Source organism: Ranitomeya imitator, chromosome 6 (genome assembly GCF_032444005.1).
Source record: "Ranitomeya imitator isolate aRanImi1 chromosome 6, aRanImi1.pri, whole genome shotgun sequence".
Taxonomy (NCBI): domain Eukaryota; kingdom Metazoa; phylum Chordata; class Amphibia; order Anura; family Dendrobatidae; genus Ranitomeya; species Ranitomeya imitator.
This window is the reverse complement of record NC_091287.1, coordinates 222121406-222144543: the sequence shown is the minus strand read 5'-3', so window position 1 is coordinate 222144543 and position 23138 is coordinate 222121406. Positions and strand designations below refer to the sequence as shown.

General features: G+C 42.8%; 1 long non-coding RNA gene across 1 annotated transcript; it reads left to right on the top strand.

Annotated features, from left to right (window-relative positions):
- The first annotated feature begins 7853 nt into the window (after positions 1-7853).
- On the top strand, positions 7854-8581 carry LOC138641348 (uncharacterized). Its single transcript, XR_011313782.1, has 3 exons — positions 7854-7925; positions 8171-8277; positions 8385-8581. It is a non-coding gene; the product is annotated as an uncharacterized lncRNA (long non-coding RNA).
- The last annotated feature ends 14557 nt before the right edge of the window (positions 8582-23138 follow it).

Below are 23138 nucleotides of genomic sequence, written 5' to 3'. Positions count from 1 at the left end.
CAGCCAAAGGCAAAAAGGACACCCAGTCATCCTGATCAGCAGAAACAAAGCATCTCAGATATGTTTCCAAGGTCTGATTGGTTCGTTCGGTCTGGCCATTAGTCTGAGGATGGAAAGCCGAGGAAAAAGACAAGTCAATGCCCATCCTACCACAAAAGGCTCGCCAAAACCTCGAAACAAACTAGGAACCTCTGTCAGAAACGATATTCTCTGGAATGCCATGTAAACGAACCACATGCTGGAAGAACAATGGCACCAAATCAGAGGACGAAGGTAATTTAGACAAGGGTACCAAATGGACCATCTTAGAGAAGCGATCACAGACCACCCAAATGACTGACATCTTTTGAGAGACGGGAAGATCTGAAATAAAATCCATAGAGATATGTGTCCAAGGCCTCTTCGGGACCGGCAAGGGCAAAAGCAACCCACTGGCACAAGAACAGCAGGGCTTAGCCCGAGCACAAATCCCACAGGCTGCACAAAAGAACGCACATCCCGCGACAGAGATGGCCACCAAAAGGATCTAGCCACTAACTCTCTGGTACCAAAGATTCCAGGATGACCAGCCAATACCGAACAATGAACCTCAGAGATAACTTTATTCGTCCACCTATCAGGGACAAACAGTTTCTCCGCTGGGCAACGATCAGGTTTATTAGCCTGAAATTTTTGCAGCACCCGCCGCAAATCAGGGGAGATGGCAGACACAATTACTCCCTCTTTGAGGATACCCACCGGCTCAGATAAACTCGGAGAGTCGGGCACAAAACTCCTAGACAGAGCATCCGCCTTCACATTTTTAGAGCCCGGAAGGTACGAAATCACAAAGTCAAAACGGGCAAAAAACAGCGACCAACGAGCCTGTCTAGGATTCAACCGCTTGGCAGACTCGAGATAAGTCAAGTTCTTATGATTAGTCAAGACCACCACGCGATGCTTAGCTCCTTCAAGCCAATGACGCCACTCCTCGAATGCCCACTTCATGGCCAGCAACTCTCGATTGCCCACATCATAATTTCGCTCAGCAGGCGAAAACTTCCTGGAAAAGAAGGCGCATGGTTTCATCACCGAGCAATCAGAACTTCTCTGCGACAAAACAGCCCCTGCTCCAATCTCAGAAGCATCAACCTCGACCTGGAATGGAAGCGAAACATCTGGTTGACACAACACAGGGGCAGAAGAAAAACGACGCTTCAACTCTTGAAAAGCTTCCACTGCAGCAGAAGACCAATTGACCACATCAGCACCCTTCTTGGTCAAATCGGTCAATGGTTTAGCAATACTAGAAAAATTGCAGATGAAGCGACGATAAAAATTAGCAAAGCCCAGGAAATTTTGCAGACTTTTCAGAGATGTCGGCTGAGTCCAATCATGGATGGCTTGGACCTTAACAGGGTCCATCTCGATAGTAGAAGGGGAAAAGATGAACCCCAAAAATGAAACCTTCTGAACACCAAAGAGACACTTTGATCCCTTCACAAACAAAGAATTAGCACGCAGGATCTGAAACACCGTTCTGACCTGCTTCACATGAGACTCCCAATCATCCAAGAAGATCAAAATGTCATCCAAGTACACAATCAGGAATTTATCCAGGTACTCTCGGAAGATGTCATGCATAAAGGACTGAAACACTGATGGAGCATTGGCAGGTCCAAATGGCATTACTAGATACTCAAAATGGCCCTCGGGCGTATTAAATGCAGTTTTCCATTCATCGCCTCGCTTAATACGCACAAGATTATACGCACCACGAAGATCAATCTTGGTGAACCAACTAGCCCCCTTAATCCGAGCAAACAAATCAGATAACAACGGCAAGGGGTACTGAAATTTAACCGTGATCTTATTTAGAAGGCGGTAATCTATACAAGGTCTCAGCGAACCATCCTTCTTGGCTACAAAAAAGAACCCTGCTCCTAATGGCGACGATGACGGGCGAATATGCCCCTTCTCCAAGGACTCCTTCACATAACTCCGCATAGCGGCGTGCTCAGGCATAGATAAATTAAACAGTCGACCTATTGGGAATTTACTACCAGGAATCAAATCGATAGCACAATCACAATCCCTATGCGGAGGTAGGGTATCGGACTTGGGCTCATCAAATAAATCCTGGTAATCAGACAAGAACTCAGGAACCTCAGAAGGGGTGGATGACAAAATATTCAGAAATGGGACATCACCATGTACCCCCTGACAACCCCAGCTGGACACAGACATGGATTTCCAATCTAATACTGGATTATGGACTTGTAGCCATGGCAACCCCAACACGACCACATCATGCAGATTATGCAACACCAGAAAGCGAATAACCTCCTGATGTGCAGGAGCCATGCACATGGTCAGCTGGGTCCAGTACTGAGGCTTATTCTTGGCCAAAGGCGTAGCATCAATTCCTCTCAATGGAATAGGACACTGCAAGGGCTCCAAGAAAAACCCACAACGCCTAGCATACTCCAAGTCCATCAAATTCAGGGCAGCACCTAAATCCACAAATGCCATGACAGAATACGATGACAAAGAGCAGATCAAGGTAACGGACAGAAGAAATTTTGACTGTACCGTACCAATGGTGGCAGACCTAGCGAACCACTTAGTGCGCTTAGGACAATCAGAGATAGCATGAGTGGAATCACCACAGTAGAAACACAGCCCATTCAGACGTCTGTGTTCTTGCCGTTCAACTCTGGTCAAAGTCCTATCGCACTGCATAGGCTCAGGTTTAAGCTCAGGTAATACCGCCAAATGGTGCACAGATTTACGCTCACGCAAGCGTCGACCGATCTGAATGGCCAAAGACATAGACTCATTCAGACCAGCAGGCATAGGAAATCCCACCATGACATCCTTAAGGGCTTCAGAGAGACCCTTTCTGAAAATAGCTGCGAGCGCACCTTCATTCCATTGAGTGAGTACGGACCACTTTCTAAATTTCTGACAATATACCTCTATCTCATCCTGACCCTGACACAGAGCCAGCAAATTTTTCTCTGCCTGATCCACTGAATTAGGTTCATCGTACAGCAATCCGAGAGCCAGGAAAAACGCATCGATATTACTTAATGCAGGATCTCCTGACGCAAGAGAAAATGCCCAGTCCTGCGGGTCGCCACGTAAAAAAGAAATAATGATCCTAACTTGTTGAACTGGGTCACCAGAGGAGCGAGGTTTCAAAGCCAGAAATAGTTTACAATTATTTTTGAATCTCAGAAATTTAGTTCTATCTCCAAAAAACAAATCAGGAATAGGAATTCTCGGTTCTAACATAGAATTCTGAACCACAAAGTCTTGAATATTTTGTACTCTTGCCGTGAGCTGATCCACACATGAAGACAGACCTTTAATGTCCATCGCTACACCTGTGTCCTGAACCACCCAAATGTCTAGGGAAAAAAAGGCAAAACACAGTGCAGAGAAAAAAAAATGGTCTCAGAACTTCTTTTTTCCCTCTATTGAGAATCATTAGTACTTGCGGCCTCCAGTACTGTTATGATAAGGTAATTCAGTACCACAATGGACATAGAGGTCAGAGCACATACAGTGACCTGACAATAACCCAAAAACATTGAACGAGCTCTGAGACGTGGAAACTCTGCTGACCGCAATTCCTAATCCTCTCCAACCACACTAGAGGCAGCCGTGGATTGCGCCTTACGCTCCCTATGCAACTCAGCACAGCCTGAGAAACTAACTAGCCTGAAGATAGAAAATAAGCCTACCTTGCCTCAGAGAAATACTCCAAAGGAAAAGGCAGCCCCCACATATAATGACTGTGAGTTAAGAAGAAAAGACAAACGTAGAGATGAAATAGATTTAGCAAAGTGAGGCCCGACTTTCTGAACAGAGCGAGGATAGGAAAGGTAACTTTGCGGTCAACACAAAACCCTACAAAAACCACGCAAAGGGGGAAAAAAGACCCTCCGTACCGAACTAACGGCACGGAGGTACACCATCTGCGTCCCAGAGCTTCCAGCAAGCAGGAAAAAACAAATAGACAAGCTGGACAGAAAAAAACAGCAAACAAAATAGCAAAGCAGAACTTAGCTATGCAGAGCAGCAGGCCACAGGAACGATCCAGGAGGAAACAGGTCCAATACTAGAACATTGACTGGAGGCCAGGATCAAAGCACTAGGTGGAGTTAAATAGAGCAGCACCTAACGACTTCACCACATCACCTGAGGAAGGAAACTCAGAAGCTGCAGTACCACTTTCCTCCACCAACGGAAGCTCACAGAGAGAATCAGCCGAAGTACCACTTGTGACCACAGGAGGGAGCTCTGCCACAGAATTCACAACAGGGTCCCCTTGCAACCCACTTTCTTTAAGGACGATAAGGAATATTGCACGAAATTCGAGCATATTTTAAATAAGTGCTCTGCTGACTTGATGACTCTAACCCTGTCTTATTTGCAACAGAACCTGGATACCGTCAACTCGCAGATGTGTGCCATAGAAAACCAGTTAACCAGCACCATGTCCCAGGAGGCCTTCCAAGATCTCAAAGCAAAAAACCAGGAGACTCTACGCACACACAGATTGGACCTGGAGAAAAAGAAAAGGTCAAAATTCTTAAGGGACACCGAAGATTACCTTCAGAATAGAGTATATCAATGGCGGGAACCCCACCGGGGCTTCAGGCGTCGGACCTCCCAAAGTTCCTCAGGCTTGGCCGACAGCAGACCTGGTACCTCAAGTACCTACACATCCAGCAATTTTTTAGACAACAGCCGGGGCCGTTCAAAAGGAAGACGAGGCGGGGGGGCCAATGTCGCCGGGGGCTCCAGAAGCCACATGTCGACCAGATCACAGGTACGCAACCCCCACTGGTGATTAACATCTCATCGAAATCTATGTACACATCCCAATTGAATTTACTACAGAAAGGCTTGTCCTTCTGTCCAACCTACAAGTTCAACTCGTTTGAACTTAATATGGACTTACAGAGGTTCTTTCGTAACCTCCGCTTACGTGTCTATTTTTCCACTCAGTTACCTGCAGGTGACCCTCCCTCACAGGCAGGACAATCGCTTCTAGGTCTCCGGGGTTTGGGCCTTCGTTCCCCAAGCTCTTTTATGCCCCCCAAAAATAGTCCACCTATCGAGACTTTCATCTCGTTGGTGGAAAGGGACATTGATGCCTTCCACCGTGATTTACACCTGGGTAAATTCCATTTTCATAATAATTTGTCTCCATCCGAGAAACTGGCCCTTGATCAGTTATCTGCTGATAAAACACTTGTGGTTAAACCCGCTGATAAGGGTGGGGCTATAGTGATCATGGACCGGGCTGACTACATGGAAGAGGCATACAGGCAATTGAATGACTCTGATATATACAGAGTAACCTCACAAAATCCTCTTAATAATATTGCCCAGAAAATCAAGACCCTACTTGAGTTCCATGAACAGGAGGGCACTATTGACAACAAGCTTAGGAGTTTCCTGACTAAAACCAATCCCATAACTCCGATTTTCTATCTTTTGCCCAAAATCCATATACGCCTATTTAAACCACCTGGACGCCCTATAGTGTCCCTGACTGACTCCATTTTATCCCCTCCTGCTATAGTGTTGGAAAAGATTCTTACACCTTTGGTCAAATCTACCAGCTCTTTTATTCTTGACACTAATGATTTCCTGGGACTCATTAGGACACTTGGTACTATCCCCTCTTCTTCTCTGTTGGTCACCTGGGATGTGAGTAGCCTCTACACGTCCATAACACATGAGAAAGACATTAGCTGTAGACAGACTCCTTAATGAAGCAGGCACCCATATAAAGATACGTCGCTTTTGCACGGACCTTTTAAACTTAGTCCTCAGGGAGAACTACTTTATGTTTGAGGACACCTTCTTTATTCAACAACAGGGCACCGCTATGGGCTCGCACGTAGCGCCCCCATATGCTATCGCGTATATGTCATCCTTTGAGCAGGATTTTGTATATACCCATCCTCTATTCCAATCCCACTCGCGCATATGGCGCCGCTACATAGATGACATATTCTGCATCTGGGATGGCCCTATCGATTCTCTTATCTCGTTTGACAAACATCTTAGCAATGTGTGGCCAGAGTTAAAATTCACTTTGCAATACAATATGGATCGGATAAGCTTTCTGGACACCCTTATCTGCAGAAACGACTGTGGTGAGTTGTCTATTGACCTATTCCTAAAACCCACTGACAGGAACAGTCTCCTGCATTACAGTAGTTGCCACCCCCCCTCTATTAAAAATGCGATCCCAAAATCACAATTCCAACGGATACACAGGATAGTCTCGGATGAAACTACTAAAAACACTAGACTTAACGAGATGCAACAAAAATTCTCTAACCGTGGTTATCCACAAAAGGCATTACATCTAGCTAGACAGTCTGGTGTTGCCAATAGGCCCAACGATAATAATAAACGTATCCCTTTTGTTAGTACGTTTCATCCCTTCTCCAATGTGGTACAAGCTACCATTAGACGCCATTGGGGTCTATTGCAGAAAAGTTATCCTACTATCCCTGAGTTTATGTTACCCTTTCTATCCTGTTTCCGCAGGGCAAAAAATTTACGGGACAAACTAGTGAAGGCGGATGTGGGTTCCAGGAGCACTATATCCAGACAAACCTTTTTACAGACGCAAAAGCATGGTACATTCCCCTGTCTTGGCTGCCTCCAATGTAATAACGTCCAAAAAGGTTCCAAAGTGTTTCATCCACACACGGGTCAGGGCATCCCGATTAGGCGCTATTATACATGCAACTCCGCATACGTAGTATACCTCATCAAATGCCCCTGCGGGCTTGCCTATGTTGGGGAAACCACCCAACCCATTAAGGACAGGGTCTCACAGCACAAATCCACTATTCGCTGTAATAAAAATCATCTGCCCCTTCCATATCACTTCCATGAAAAGAACCATAATATCTCGCAACTTAGATTCCAGGTCCTGGAGCAAATTGAACCTAATAGGAGAGGTATTAATAGGATTAATATCCTCAAAAAGAGAGAGGCTTTCTGGATCTTTACCCTCCAAACCCTAGAGCCTAAAGGTCTCAATAGGGAATATGACGTATCGGCCCTAATGTAATGTATTGTACATTGTTGTTTTCTTGTGTATATTAGGTATATACTAATTTGTCTCCTTTTTTCCTTCTCTCTAGAATCGCTAGATCACATTACGTGCACCACGTTTACTATACTGGGCACCGTTTATACTTCGTATGGTATGACATCTCCTTCTTCCCCTGTGGTATTATGGGCCCCTTTTTTCTTGTTTCCTTTTTTTTTCCCTCTCCCTGTTGTCCATTATCTCTCTGCATAGCGCTATTGTTATGCGCTTCTTCCCCTTGTCATTCTCCTCACACTATCTTATTTACACCAATTGACACCTTTACAGCTCTGACAGGCACTTTGCCTGCGGTCACATGGCCGCGCCCAGCGTCCTGCACATCTAGGGATTCCTTCCTCTGTTACTACCCTCCCCTCCGCAGTGGGTGGTCACATGACCACTATGACGTCACTAGTCTCCAGCACTTATACCCGGAAGTGCCGACCCTCCTGCAGCATCGCTCTCCTCTGCTCTGCACTACTAGCGTTCAGGATCCAGGTACGCCGGCGGTCACTGCGCCCCTCCTCCCCTTTGTCTTCTGTTATCTACCCCATTATATATCTTCTAACCCGGTCATATTATCTCCCACAGCGCCGTTACTCCCTCCAGGCTTTGTGCCTCTCCTCTGGCGCTTCACCTTCCATTGTGATCCTGCAGGTATTTACACTTGCTATGTTTTTAGCTCTCCAGGTTCATGTGTGTTCTCCCCCTTTTTAACCCTTTCCCTCGGCTCTGGCTTTTTATAGCAGACTGCAGCTCCTATATCTCGTGCTCTGGCTGACGCTCATTCAGGCTCATTAGCTTCCTCATCCAGGTAGTTTTTATGCTCCCATTTACTCTATGTCCTCTCCTCTGTGTATAGCTCCATATTAGGCAGTCTCCTTCAGGCAGTAGTTATATTACTTTCCCATTTCTCTCTCTAAGGACCCATTCTACCTTGTTTCTTTTCTCCTCTTCACCTTTTTGGTCTTCCCTTTGTTTTTCCTTAGTTTCTCCCTATTTTCTGGTGTGCCCAGCTAGATTTATGTTCACAGACTCGCGTATCCTTTATTTCTCTAGGTCCTCACGTTAGATCATCCACCATGCTATTCCACATAGCTTCACTGGAGGCGTATTCTGTACCACATGTCTGCGCTTCTAATATCTGTATAGTACATTTCTGTGTTGTATCCTTTTACCGTACTTAGCTAGACCTCCTTGTCCTGAGGTCACACCATCACCAGCGTCCTCTCATCTCCAGCACGATTGTTATTTCCCTTATCCAGTATCTCAGCACGGACCATATCTCCACCTCGCACGGAGCACCGTTTATTCTGGATAGATTCATCTCTCTGGCACATGTCTCCCTACACCAGATGGAGCATCACGTATATTTTTGCCTTTTGTTTTTCACCGTTAGGTCGATTTTTTCATTGTTGCATTATATGACGTATACTTCTGCATCATGTGACACTATATTTATTTTTATATATTTACTAGTCAATGTCTAAGAAACGCTCTGACGAAGGTCCGGTGTGGACCGAAAACGTTTAGCGTTTTTTTTTTTTTGTCTGGATGCATCAATAAACTAAGAAGCATTTCTTCTCAAAAATTGAGTGCCAAGTTTCATTCATCTTTAATTGGTTAAACAAATCCTAAATTAGCGGCAAGGGGTAAGGATTGCGCACAGTGATCTTATTAATCTCCCTGAAATCCAGACACGGCCTAAGACCTCCATCTTTTCTTTTTTACAAAAAAGAACCCCACAGCCACAGGGGACTTAGAGGGTTGTACATGACCTGCAGCAAGACTAGTCTGCAGGTATTCTTTTAAGGCCTCCCTCTCGGGAATCGTCAGATTAAACAGCTCTTAGGGAGAGTAGAATCGGAGAAGAACTCAATTGCACAATCTTAATCTCTATAAGTTGGTAGAGCTTGTGACTCCACTTCTGAAAATACTTTCCAGAATTACTGATTGGCTTCAGGTAGCTCATTTTTCACAACACCAGCAATGTGTACATCACAACATTTCCCATAACACTCCTGACCCAGGATCTTATCGTACTTGACGACCAGTCCAATACAGGATTGTGCATTTTTATCCAATGTAGCCCAAGGACAACTGGAAAAGGCAATTTATCAAGTACAAACAAATCTAAAGATTCCTGGTGCTCTATATTCACAGTGAGTGGAAACCCGGTGACCTTTTGAGAAACGCAAGGGTGTTGGATGTAGTGAAAGACCTATCGGTCCCTATTCTACTATTTCTACTGTGGTGAAATGTATGCCACTTTGCTGGTGTATGCCAATTTTTGGAAATGTGAACACTCCTTGTTGAGTGTCCATTTACTGGATTGGATGTAGTGAACGACCTGTCGGTCCCTATTCTACTATTTCTACTGTGGTGAAATTGATGCCACGTTGGTGGTCTATGCCAATAATTTTTGCAAATGTGCTCACTCCTTCCTGAGTGTCCATCTGCTGGATTGGGTGTACAGAAAGGCTTGTTGGTCCCTATAAGACTACTTCTACTGTGGTGAAATTGATGCCACTTCTGTGGTGTAAGGCCCTCATTTCTTTAAATGTGAACACCCTTTGTAGGGTGTTCATCTGCTGGATTGGGTGTAGAGAAAGACCTGTTAGTCCCTATTCTACTTTTTCTACTGTGGTGAAATTGATGCCACTTTGGTGGTGTATGCCAATAATTTTTGAAAATGTGAATGCACCATACTGAGTGTCCATCTGCTGGATTGGGTGTAGAGAAAGACCTGTTGGTCCCTATTAGACTATTTCTACTGTGGTTGTTTCAGGTCTGCAACACAGGACTAAGGTAGAAGGATGAAAACTGACCCTGCACTATGACTAGGCTGAAACCCTACAATGGAGTGGGCGACCCATTCCTTGCAAATAGACCCACCGACGATCCTAGGTTAATCTCAAGCGACTAACTATAGATAAGGGGAAGGGGTTCCCTAAAGAACTAAGGACTGGATACAAAAATGGGTCACCTCCTAATAGATGACAAAGACAAGGCTGTAGAAACCAATAGAAAACATAAACTAAGGCTAGCAGACCCAGAGATACCAGCACTGCACAAATAACACACACAGAAGACAAAGCAAAGCACCAAGCTAGAGCTCAAGCAGATAAACACTGTTGTCCAGCAAGGACTGGGAGGCAGGTGCTGGTTAATAAAGAGAGATACAAACACCTGACCGAAGACAAACCCAGCTCCAGAGGAAAAAGACCATCATCCAGAACTCCCCAAGAAAATGGCAGATAGTCACAAACTAAACAGATTCTAACAGTATCTCCCCTTTAACGAGGATCCCCCGGATCCTCTATGCCAGGCCTTATTCGGAAATCTCCTGTGAAAAGCCTTAATTAACCTTGAGGCTGAGAAGTCCACAGATTTCACCCAGGAATTGTCCTCGGGACCGAAACCCTTCCAGGACGCAAGATACTGCAATCCTCCCCAATGCCATCTGGAATCAAGAATGCGTGAAATATCAAATTCGCAGTCCTCATCAATTGGAGGAGCAGATGGCATAGCCACCTTATCTGGCATGTCAAACTTCTTCAGCAAAGATGCACAAAAAACTGAATTAATTTTCTAGGAGGAAGCAATGTCTAATCTCACCGCTGCCGAGTTGACAATGTGAACCACTTTGAAAGGTCCTACAAACTTCAGCCCCCAACAACAAACCTCGCCTCCCTTCTTCTCTTGTCAAAATATTTCTTAGACCTCCTATTAGCCTGTTTAAGATTATAACGCACACTGGTCCAAACCCTTTCCAAATTTCCAGAAAAACTCTCCTCCTCAGGCACCGCCGCCCCAATCCTAGAAAAAGTACCAAAAGATGGATTCTTCCTAGTACAACAAAAGAAAGGAGAACACCCAGCCGAAGAAGACGTATGATTATTGAAAGCAAACTCAGCCAATGGTAGATATTCCGACCACATCTCCTGATTGTCCACTGCAAAACATCTCAAAAAGTGCTCAACGTGCTGGTTCTTCCTCTCGTCTGTCCATTTGACTGCGGATGATAACCCGATAAAAATGACAAATGAACCTTAAGTGTGTCACAAAAGGCACGCCAAAAGCAAGCCACAAACTGTGGTCCTCTATCAGAGACAATGTCCCTAGGAACACCATGGAGTCTGACAATCTCTTTCATAAATGCCCTGGCAAGTGTCTTAGCACAGGGTAATTTATTGAACGAGACCAGATGACACATCTTACTAAACCGGTCCACAGCAACCCAGATAACAGAAAAACCCTCAGAGACCGGCAGGTCAGTGTTAAAATCCATTGCAAGATGCATCCATGGAGAGCTAGGAACCTCTAACGGGCAAAGCAACCCTGCCGCCAAAGCATGAGAAGCGTTAGACCTAGCGCACACGGTACACTGACGCACCAACTTGACAATTTCACTTAGCCACCCCGGCCACCAGAAACTCCGACTGATCGACTTTCTTGTTTCAGCAATCCCTGGATGACCCGCCAAACAAGACTCATGACATTCCGTAAACAAAGCTCTCAGGGCTTTAGGCACAAATAATTTCCCATATGGAGTGTTAGTTGGTGCCGCATCCTGGACTTTAAGAATGCTATTTTCCAACTCAGAACCTAATGCTGCCACCACCACCTGTTTCTGCAGAATAGATTCTTCCATTTCAGTATTAACCGCTGGGGAGAAACTTCGACACAAAGCATCAGCTTTAACATTTTTTGTCCCAGGGATATATGTCACAGAGAAATGGAACCTGGCAAAAAACAATGCCCACCTAGCTTGATGGGCATTCAAACGTTTAGCAGCATCCAGATAGATCAGGTTCTTATGATCAGTAAAGACTTGTATAGGATGTCTAGCAACCTCCAAAAAATGTCACCAATGCTCAAACGCAAGCTTATAATAGCCAGGAATTCTCGGTTCCCAACATCGTAGTTGAGCTCCGCCTCTGAAAATTTCTTAGCAAAGGAGCACTGGGATGCACCCCATCCTCTCCCTCCTGGTACAGAACAGCCCCCACTCCTACTGATGAGGCATCAACCTCTACCAGAAAGGGCTTAGTCTCATCTGTCTGGATCAAAACAGGAGCAGAGCTAAACCTCTCCTTGAGATGCTCAAAAACCTTAACTGCCTCAGGCGACAATTGGAAAGTATTGGAACCCTTCTTAGTAAGATCAGTAAGGGGTTTTGCGATAACAGAAAAATTCTTTATGAATTTTCTATAATAATAAGCAAACCCCAAAAATCTCTGAATCGACTTCAAGCATTCAGGTCTAGGCCACTCCAGTACCACCTGAACCTTCACTGGGTCCATCTCAAAACCATCACTGGAAACAAAGTACCCCAAAAAACTAATTTTCTGTACCGCAAACTCGCATTTCTCCAGTTTGGCAAAGAGTATGTTTTCTCTCAGAAAGCCGAAAGGCATAACTAGACACTCAAAATGACCTTCTGGGGTATTAAAGGCTGTCTTCCATTCATCGCCTTCTTTAACCCGCAGCAAATTCTATGCCCCATGGAGACCAATCTTAGAGAACCACTTGGCTCTAACTAATTGGTTAAACAAATCCAGAATTAGCGGCAAGGGGTAAGGACTGCGCACAGTGATCTTATTAATCTCCCTGAAATCCAGACACTGCCTAAGACCCCCATCTTTTTTTTTTTTTTTTTACAAAAAAGAACCCCACAGCCACAGGGGACTTAGAGGGTCGTATATGACCTGCAGCAAGACTAGTCTGCAGGTATTCCTTTTAAGGCCTCCCTCTCGGGAATCGTCAGATTAAACAACTCTTAGAGTAACATCGGGGAGAACTCCATAGCGAAATCGTAATCTCTATAAAGGTGGTAGAGCTTGTGACTCCACTTCTGAAAATACTTTCCAGAATTACTGATTGGCTTCAGGTAGCTCATTTTTCACAACACTAGCAATGTGTACATCACAACATTTCCCATAACACTCCTGACCCCAGGATATTATCGTACTTGACGACCGGTCCATTTTTGTGCATTTTTATCCAGTGTAGCCCTAGGACAACTGGAAAAGGCAATTTATCAAGTACAAACAAATATAAAGATTCCTGGTGTTCTATATTCACAGTGAGTGGAAACCCGGTGACCTTTCGAGAAACACAAGGGTGTTGGATGTAGTGGACCTGTCGGTCCCTATTCTACTATTTCTACTGTGGTGAAATTGATGCCACTTTGGTGGTGTATGCCAATAATTTTTGGAAATGTGCTCACTCCGTGCTGAGTGTCCATCTGCTGGATTGGATGTATAGAAAGGCCTGTTGATCCCTATTAGACTATTCCTACTGTGGTGAAATTGATGCACTTCTGTGGTGTAACGCCCTCATTTCTTTTAATGTAAACACACTTTTACATTAAAAGTAGGGTGTTCATCTGCTGGATTTGTTGTAGAGAAAGACCTGTTAGTCCCTATTCTACAATTTCTACTGTGGTGAAATTGATGCCACTTTGGTGGTGTATGCCAATAATTTTTGGAAATGTGAAGACTCCTTGCTGAGTGTCCATCTGCTGGATTGGGTGTAGAGAGAGACCTGTTAGTCCCTATTAGACTATTTCTACTGTGGTGAAACTGATGCCACTTCTGTTGTGTAAGGCACTCATTTCTTTAAATGTGAACATTTATGTGGGAAAAACTAACCAGCCTTGCCCCATCTGTAATGGGTCCAGAATAGTGATGAGCGAATATACTTGTTGCTCGGGTGACCTCCGAGTATTTGTTATTGCTCGGAGATAGTTTTCATAGCCTCAGTTGCATGATTCTTCCAGATAAGCTGAATACATGTGGGAATTTCCTAACAAACAAGCATTCCTCACATGTATTTAGTGTATCTGGAAGCTGTAAATCAAGCAACTGAGGAGATGAAAACTATATCTCCGAGCAATAACAAATACTCGGAGTTCACCCGAGCGTGCTCGGGAAAACCCAAGCAACGAATAAACTCGCTCATCACTAGTCCAGAACCGTCGGTCTGTCACCTAGGATACAGAGGGAGAGCTTGGGGTGTCAGTGTGTTCCCTGTGCTCAAGAGAAGGGGGCGTGGCTAAGCAGACACTTAATGCGTGTGCAGAAATTTAAACAGTTCAGGTGGGAACAGCAGGGAGAGCGCTTGCGCGTGAACCCACATATGACCTTTTTGGAAATGTTAGAGAAAAAAAAAATTCCTTTCTTGGCGCTTCCGGAAGACAAGGATAGTTTGAAGGTTGAGATAATTTGCTCAGTACCAAATTTATTAGGACACTTTAATAAGAACAAAACAACGCGTTTCAGCCCACAACGGCCTTCATCAGGTATTATATGTGCTTTTAAAATTGTTTTAAAAGAAAGTTATCTTTATAGACTGGTGACTCCTAAAGGTACCTTCACACATAACGATATTGTTAACGATATCGTTGCTATTTGTGACGTAGCAACGATATCGTTAATGAAATCGTTCTGTGTGACAGCGACCAACGATCAGGCCCCTGCTGGGAGATCGTTGGTCGCTGAATAAAGTCCAGAACTTTATTTCGTCGCTGGACTCCCGCTGACATCGCTGGATCGGCGTGTGTGACACCGATCCAGCGATGTCTTCACTGGTAACCAGGGTAAACATCGGGTAACTAAGCGCAGGGCCGCGCTTAGTAACCCGATGTTTACCCTGGTTACCATGCTAAAAGTAAAAAAAAACAAACACTAGATACTTACCTAACGCTGTCTGTCCTCCAGCGCTGTGCTCTGTGCTCCTCCTGCACTGGCTGTGAGCCGGAAAGCAGAGCGGTGACGTCACCGCTCTGCTTTCCGGCTCCCAGACAGTACAGGAGGAGAGCAGAGAAGCAGAGCGCAGCGCTGGAGGACAGACGGCTGTAGGTAAGTATCTAGTGTTTGTTTTTTTTAACTTTTAGCATGGCAACCAGGGTAAACATCGGGATACTAAGCGCGGCCCTGCGCTTAGTTACCCGATGTTTACCCTGGTTACCGGCATCGTTGGTCGCTGGAGAGCGGTCTGTGTGACAGCTCTCCAGCGACCAAACAGCGACGCTGCAGCGATCCGGATCGTTGTCGGTATCGCTGCAGCGTCGCTTAATGTGAAGGGGCCTTAACACATAGCAGGGGTGTGCCTGAATTAATTGGGATTAACACTCCACCCCAAGTAAGTCAGTGTGATCTTAAACCAATCCTGGTGTATCAAATGTTATAATGGTATAATAATAAAAAAAAAATGATATGTAAATAAATATACAAGACATTATGAATTGTAAAGTTACACAGTAAATCCTTTCGAAAAGCATTTAAAAAACAATTAAATTACATATAGTCTTAGCAAAATTTAAAAATTTAAAAGTTAGGCAAGGAGAGAAAAAAAATAAAATAAAAAAAATAAAAAGTAAAAAATAAAAATAAAATAAATGAATAAATTAATAGATATGCGAAGCATATTATAAACTGCAAAATTACACAGTGGATCCTGTAATCCTTTCCACAAATATTTATAAAACAATTAAATAGCATTTTAGCAGAATTCAGAAGGGAAAAAATATACATATACCTATACGCACATACATACATATATATACACTTTTTTTTTTTTGTCTTTCCTCCTTTTTCTCTCTTCTCTCCCTTTTCCCTTCATTTTTCATTTACCTCTTCTCCCTCTCCCTCCTCCTCCCCTCTCCATTGCGAATCTCTATACATTTTCCACTGTTTCATTGAGGCCATCGGGATATAAGGTTTTCAATCGGAAAATCCAATAGGACTCCTTTCTATTTAATTTCTGGATTCTGTTGATGTCATTCTGTGGTATTTGCTCCACAGGGGTTACCTTTATGTCAAATTTTTGGTGATGTTTGACCAGAAGGTGTCTGGACAGAGTATGTTTTAAAAAACCTTTTTTTGGTGTTGTGCCTGTGGCCATTCATACGCAATCGCACTGTCTGTGTGGTGCGACCCACGTATTGAAGGCCACAAGCACAAGTGATCACATAAATAACATAGTCACTATCACAAGTGAGGTGTTGATTTATATTTATGGTTTCTCCTGTACTGCTTGATATAATACAGTTTTGTTTATGGCTGATGATGTTGCAGCAGTGACACCTTTTAGATCCACATTTGAAAACTCCAAAAGGATGTTGTATAGGAGTCTCTTTAGTATTTAAAGAGGAAAGGGGTTTCCCCAAATTACTAGGAGCAATGATGTTTTTAATTGTAACTCCCCTCCGAAATGTGATACCGGGATACTTCGGTAACCATTGTTTTAAAAAAGAATCCTTTTTTAGGATGTACCAATACTTATTTAAAATCTGTCTTACTTGCACGCTTCCCTGATTAAAAGCTGTGATGAAATTATATTCCCATCTAGTGTTTTTTTCTATAGTGTTTTCATTTTCGTTTTTGCACGTCTTCGTTTGTTCGATGTTTGAACTAGAAGGTTGTTTATTGTTTATGAGTTTCTTGTACAGACACTGGAAATGTAAATACTCGTTGAGTGTCCTTCTGCTGGATTGAGTGTAGTGTAAGACCTGTTGGTCCCTATTCTGCTATTTCTACTCTGGTTAAATTGATGCCACATTGGTGGTGTATGCCAATAATTTTCGGAAATGTGAACACTCCTTGCTGTGTGTCCCTCTGCTGGCCCTCATTTCTTTAAATGCGAACACACTTTGTAGGGTGTTCATCTGCTGGATTGAGTGTAGTGTAAGACCTGTCGGTCCCTATTCTACTATTTCTACTGTGGTAAATAACACAGTATGCCCACACTTGGTATATATAAAATTCACCAATATACTATCACCCCTAAAAAAGTGATATATATAAGAATATATAAAATCAACCACCAGGGTGCACTGTGCACAATTGCAATGGAAACCACTGCTCAAGAAAGTAAAAGCAAAGCAATATTGCAGGGATCAAAAAAGAAGAAAAACATACCATGCAGTGAACTATTAAAAATATGGCTTTATTCAAGGAAATGCCAATGATTATACAATCATAAAAATTAAAACCAGAAAAAAACCACATCCGCGTAGCAACAGGATTACAGAGTTGTACAAGCAACAGAGCCCCCACAATATCAGGATAAAAATAAAATTAAATATAAATAGACTGTATATCACACAGTTTACATGAGAAAATTAGAAAAGGACAGGAATAAAAAATATATATAAAAATATATTTTAAAATATATCAAAAAAAGGAAAGAAAAAAATATATTTATATATATGTGTAAAAATATATATTATGTGCAAAAATACAACAAAGTGGTGCAGAAAATTAGAAAAAATAATTACTTGATTGCAAAGTCTCATATACTGTGATATACATTAAAAATATATACTGTTGCACAAAATAAAAAAACAGCAAAATAGTGAAACAAAGAAACGGGGGTAAATAGAACCGAGGGTAATAGAACCCACTAATAAATCCCCTCAAAGCTATACTAAGGTGCATGAATGAATAAAGTGCTGTAGTGCTACCACACCGCCCAAATCACCTTGGATCTATTCCTGCTAATTCCAACCATATAAGCACCCTAATGGCGCCTCTATGGATATGCACAATATAAGGTGCAGCTATTTGGTTGAAAATCTACCGTCCTTTATTAAGGACACTAACGACTTTCTTAAGAAAATTGATGGCCTATATGTAGGTGAAGACACACTCTTGGTATCATGTGACGTTGAAAGTCTGTACACGAATATTCGTCATCTAGATGGTGTACAGGCGGCAAGTTACTTTCTGGAGACATCTATCATGCCCACATCTATGAGGAAATTTGTAGTACAACTCCTTGAGTTTGCATTAATGACAAATTTCTTTCTCTTCAAGGGGTCCCTCTACCTACAGCTCCAGGGCACAGCAATGGGTGCCTCTTTTGCACCTGCATACGCAAATCTTTTCCTGGGGCTGTGGGAGAGGGACCTCTTTCACACTGAGTCGGTGTCATCGATGGACCGCATCCCTATTTGGGTGCGGTTCATCGATGACATATTCTTTATCTGGCAGGGATCTGTTGGATCTCTCCATGAATTTATGGAACAATTGAACTCTAACTCCCTTAACATACATTTGACATATAAGTGTGATAAAAGTTTTATGGAATTTTTAGATGTGGGTGTGTATAAGGATGAGAATGGCTGCCTGTACACCAGTATTTTTCGTAAGTCTACAGCCGTCAACTCTCTCCTTCATGCTTCTTCCTCACATCCGCCAGCAATGATTGGGTCTATTCCGATAGGCCAATTTCTACGTCTACGTAGGATATGCGCGAATGAGGAAGATTTTGAAAAACAAGCATTGGACATGAAGGAGAGGTTTTTAGAACGTGGTTACAGCAGGCGTTCCATTAAGAGAGGGTATAATCGGGCGAAACATGTAACAAGACACCAAGCCCTATATGGAAACAAGCCATCTAAGTCTAATCAAGTAACCAGGTATATTACCCAATACCATGGTCAAACTGAGATGATGAGGTCGTGTCTGACAAAGTCTTGGGCTATTTTAAAATCTGATCCTGTCCTAGCACAATACATAGGGGAGAGACCCAATATCACCTATCGGAGATCTAAAAACCTAAAGGATCAATTAGTGAAAAGTCATTATGCATATAATCCAGTGGTCCCTACCTTTTTGACAAATACAAGAGTCGCCGTGGGATATAAACCCTGTGGTCAATGCATCGCATGTCCCAATATTCAGAGAACAGATTCATTTAAGAATCATGATGGGACGACCGTACATAAAATCAAACACGCCATAACCTGTTCATCTAAAGCGGTGATCTATCATGCCACATGCCCTTGTTCCCTAGTATATGTGGGAATGACAACAAGACAATTAAAGGTCCGTGCTAGGGAGCATATTTTGGGAATTGTGGCTGCTAAGGAGGTAAGTGATGTATCACTATTGAAGACAATTCCGAAGCATTTTAAGTTACATCACGATTGTGATGCATCACTGCTGAAAGTTACTGGTATAGACATGGTAAAGATTAATGAGAGAGGCGGTAAAATAAGTACATTACTAGCCAAAAAAGAGACCAAGTGGATTTGGACACTTGATACTGTCTCACCAAAGGGATTAAACGAAAACCTGAGTTTTGCACCGTATTTGTAACAACCATCTGTTTTAATTTTTATAGTTTTAATCAATTTTTCATAGTGTTCTGTATAGTCTTTTTTTAAAATACTAATTTTAATGAAATTATGACTTTTTAATATATAAAAAAAATTTCTGTTATAGAATTTTATTCTTTTTATATAAATAATAATAATAATTTTTACTATATAAACCAAACAATATATGGCTTTTTTATGTGGTAATATTCATATGTTGGAGTGTGGTTAATTTATGATATTATACATTGCAGTACTCACCTTGTATGGATTGTGGGCCAATTCTGTCTGGTGCTTGATTGATTGTTGGTGAAGCCTCGATTGGGGATCCTGGATGTGACACACTGGACCTGAAGAGAATTGGAGATGAACATTTACAAAGAAAAGTCCTCATTTGGATACACTAGCATGGACAATTAGCACCATCTCTTTACGCATTATTATTTATTATTAATTATTTATTTATTCTTATTATTTTTTCTTTATTTTTTTATTTTTCTTTTTGTTATTAATTTAATTTATTTTTATTTTTCCCCCTTCTCCTTTCTCTTTAGATTTTCTTCTTTTCCATTTTTCAAAGTATATATAGAAATCCTTGAATATTATTCAGGTGGACATGTAACAATGTAGAATACCATAGAATTTATATATTTTTGTAATTTTTATTTATATTCATTTTTATTTATTATTTCTTATTTTCAATTTTGCATCTAACTCCTCCTCCCTCTTCATATTATTTAGGGTTATTATATGTAGGCGCAGTTCAAGCAGTATAATATGAATGAGTAACTCTTATATATGCCGATATTGGGTGCCTATGTGGGATATATCCCTCAGTCTTAACCTCTTTTTACAATGTCCCTCTACATACTACATCTGGCATAGTGTGATTACTAGCGATATTCGCGGTGTTATATTAACGCTTGATCCCGTAGTACCTATGTGACGTGCCGGCTCCCACGCTGTGCCCCTGGCTGTGCGCATGCGCGGTCTGTGCTTCGGAGTCCTGGTTCCCTGCGTGCATGTATCCGTGGCAACGCTGGGTTCTCCGTTCCCATGCGGCCGGTCATGTGACGCGGGGACCGGAACTCTGGAGCCTCCTGATTGCGCATGCGCCGGATCCACCCGGGCTGCAGTGTTGGGGATCAAGGACGCACACTATATAAACCCCAGCCACACATAATCAGCTACCCCTGACGAAGGTTAAAAACCGAAACGCGCGTCGGGCACGCGTTGGCACAGGAGAGACCCCCCAGGTAGAGATACTTTATAATTGCGACTGTATAGCTGCACCTTATATTGTGCATATCCATAGAGGCGCCATTAGGGTGCTTATATGGTTGGAATTAGCAGGAATAGATCCAAGGTGATTTGGGCGGTGTGGTAGCACTACAGCACTTTATTCATTCATGCACCTTAGTATAGCTTTGAGGGGATTTATTAGTGGGTTCTATTACCCTCGGTTCTATTTACCCCCGTTTCTTTGTTTCACTATTTTGCTGTTTTTTTATTTTGTGCAACAGTATATATTTTTAATGTATATCACAGTATATGAGACTTTGCAATCAAGTAATTATTTTTTCTAATTTTCTGCACCACTTTGTTGTATTTTTGCACATAATATATATTTTTACACATATATAAATATATTTTTTTCTTTCCTTTTTTTGATATATTTTAAAATATATTTTTATATATATTTTTTATTCCTGTCCTTTTCTAATTTTCTCATGTAAACTGTGTGATATACAGTCTATTTATATTTAATTTTATTTTTATCCTGATATTGTGGGGGCTCTGTTGCTTGTACAACTCTGTAATCCTGTTGCTACGCGGATGTGGTTTTTTTCTGGTTTTAATTTTTATGATTGTATAATCATTGGCATTTCCTTGAATAAAGCCATATTTTTAATAGTTCACTGCATGGTATGTTTTTCTTCTTTTTTGATCCCTGCAATATTGCTTTGCTTTTATTTCTACTGTGGTAAAATTGATGCCACATTGGTGGTGTATGCCAATAATTTTTGGGAATGTGAAGACTCCTTGCTAAAGGTCCATCTGCTGGATTGGGTGTAGAGGAAGACCTGTTCGTCCCTATTAGACTATTTCTACTGTGGTAAAATTGATGCCACTTCTGTTGTGTAAGGCCCTCATTTCTTTAAATGTGAACGTGTACGTGGGAAAAACTAAACAGGTTTGCCTCATCCTCAATGGGTCCAGAACCGTCGGGTCTGTCACCTAGGATACAAGGAGGAGAACTTGGGGTGTCAGTGTGTTCCCTGTGCTCGAGAGAAGGGGGGGTGGCTAAGCAGACACTTAATGTGCGTGCAGAAATTCAAACAGTTCAGGTGGGAATAGCGTGGAGAGCGCTTGCGCGTAAACCCACATATGACCTTTGCAGAGGCGGGAAGCGAGGTGCGCAGACGCGAACAGGAACACGAGGTGACAGTCCCGGCAGCAAAGATCCGAAGTGGGGAGGCGGCCGTGAAGGCAACTGCTGAACTAGAAAGGGTGGAATATTTACGAAAAGAGATCCAATTAATGAGAGAGGATCTGACCAAGACTAAAAGAAAAGTGACTTCGATAAGTACAACCGGAAGTAAAACCCTCTCAGTGCCATGTCAGGATGAAAGAGGGTCTTGATGGAGAGAATCCCTAATGTGTTATCTTTGTGGAAAAATAGGACATATGGCCCTGGTTTGCCCACAACGTGGATGGCCTCCAAGACATCACCTGCAAAAGTAAAGGGCTCCGAGATTGGATGCTGCTGCGAGCCAGAACAGCCCAAAAGGAATACCGATAGTCCCACCAATTTAGTGTCAGTGAGTCCCTTGGTATGGGCCGAAATAGATGGACAGGCTGTACGTTGCCTTGTAGATACAGGTGTAAAATTTCCTGCTTTTAAACTTATACAATTAATTAAATCTGCTATGTTACAGGTTGGTACAGGGAAGAAAAGGGAGACATGAAGTTTGCTACCCCGCAAATTTGGCAGCAACCAACCAACCACTCAAGCAACTGCTACTTCTGCATGGTGGATCCTGCCAAACGTGGCACAGGCAAGATTACGCCTCAAATAGTTAATCCAGACATTCCTTTTTCCATTACCCCAGTACCACACTGCCCCGAGATGCCTGTTCCAACTCCCCTGAAGAGGGATCAGCCATCTTCAGGAAAAAGCTGCACGTCAGACAGCAAGGAAGATATTGGAGATCAAAATTATGTTTTCACAAATGCGATTGAGGAGAGATGGCCATATGTTCCTAACCGGAAAGACGTCAACAATCTAATCAGAGACCTTCGTCTTATCAAGTCCAATGCTGAGCTTCTGACATCCAGGCTGAAGCAGTGGAACTTGTTGGATGAAAGCATGCAAGTCACAGATCAGAGAAAGTGTCACCAAACATTTTACAGCTTCTTCAGAACGGAAGATGGGTTGTGCTTCTGGAACAATGTGGCCGGTCTTTTTGAGGCTATGGGTATCACCTGTAACCCAAGTGAATGGCGCCTATTTATAGACAGTTCATCCTAGAGCCTCTATGCCGTGCTGCTTCACAACAGAAACATGACTATGACTATGACTCACTCTGTGTATCTCAAAGAGGACTACACCAGTATCAAGATGTTGCTGAGTGGCTAGAAGTATGACGACTATGGATGGGAGGTCATTGGAGACTTCAAAATGGTGTCATTCCTTATGGGCCTTCAAGGTAGTTTCACAAAATCTCCTTGTTTCCTTTGCATCTGGGACAGCCGTGACAATAAGGCGCACTATCACAGAAAGGACTGGCCACAGCAGACTGAGTTCTCTGTGGGGAAGAGCAACGTCAAGTGGGAGCCACTGATAGAACCTCTGAAGGTGCCGATGCCACCACTGCAAGTCAAGTTAGGCCTCATCAAGCAATTTTTCATGGCTCT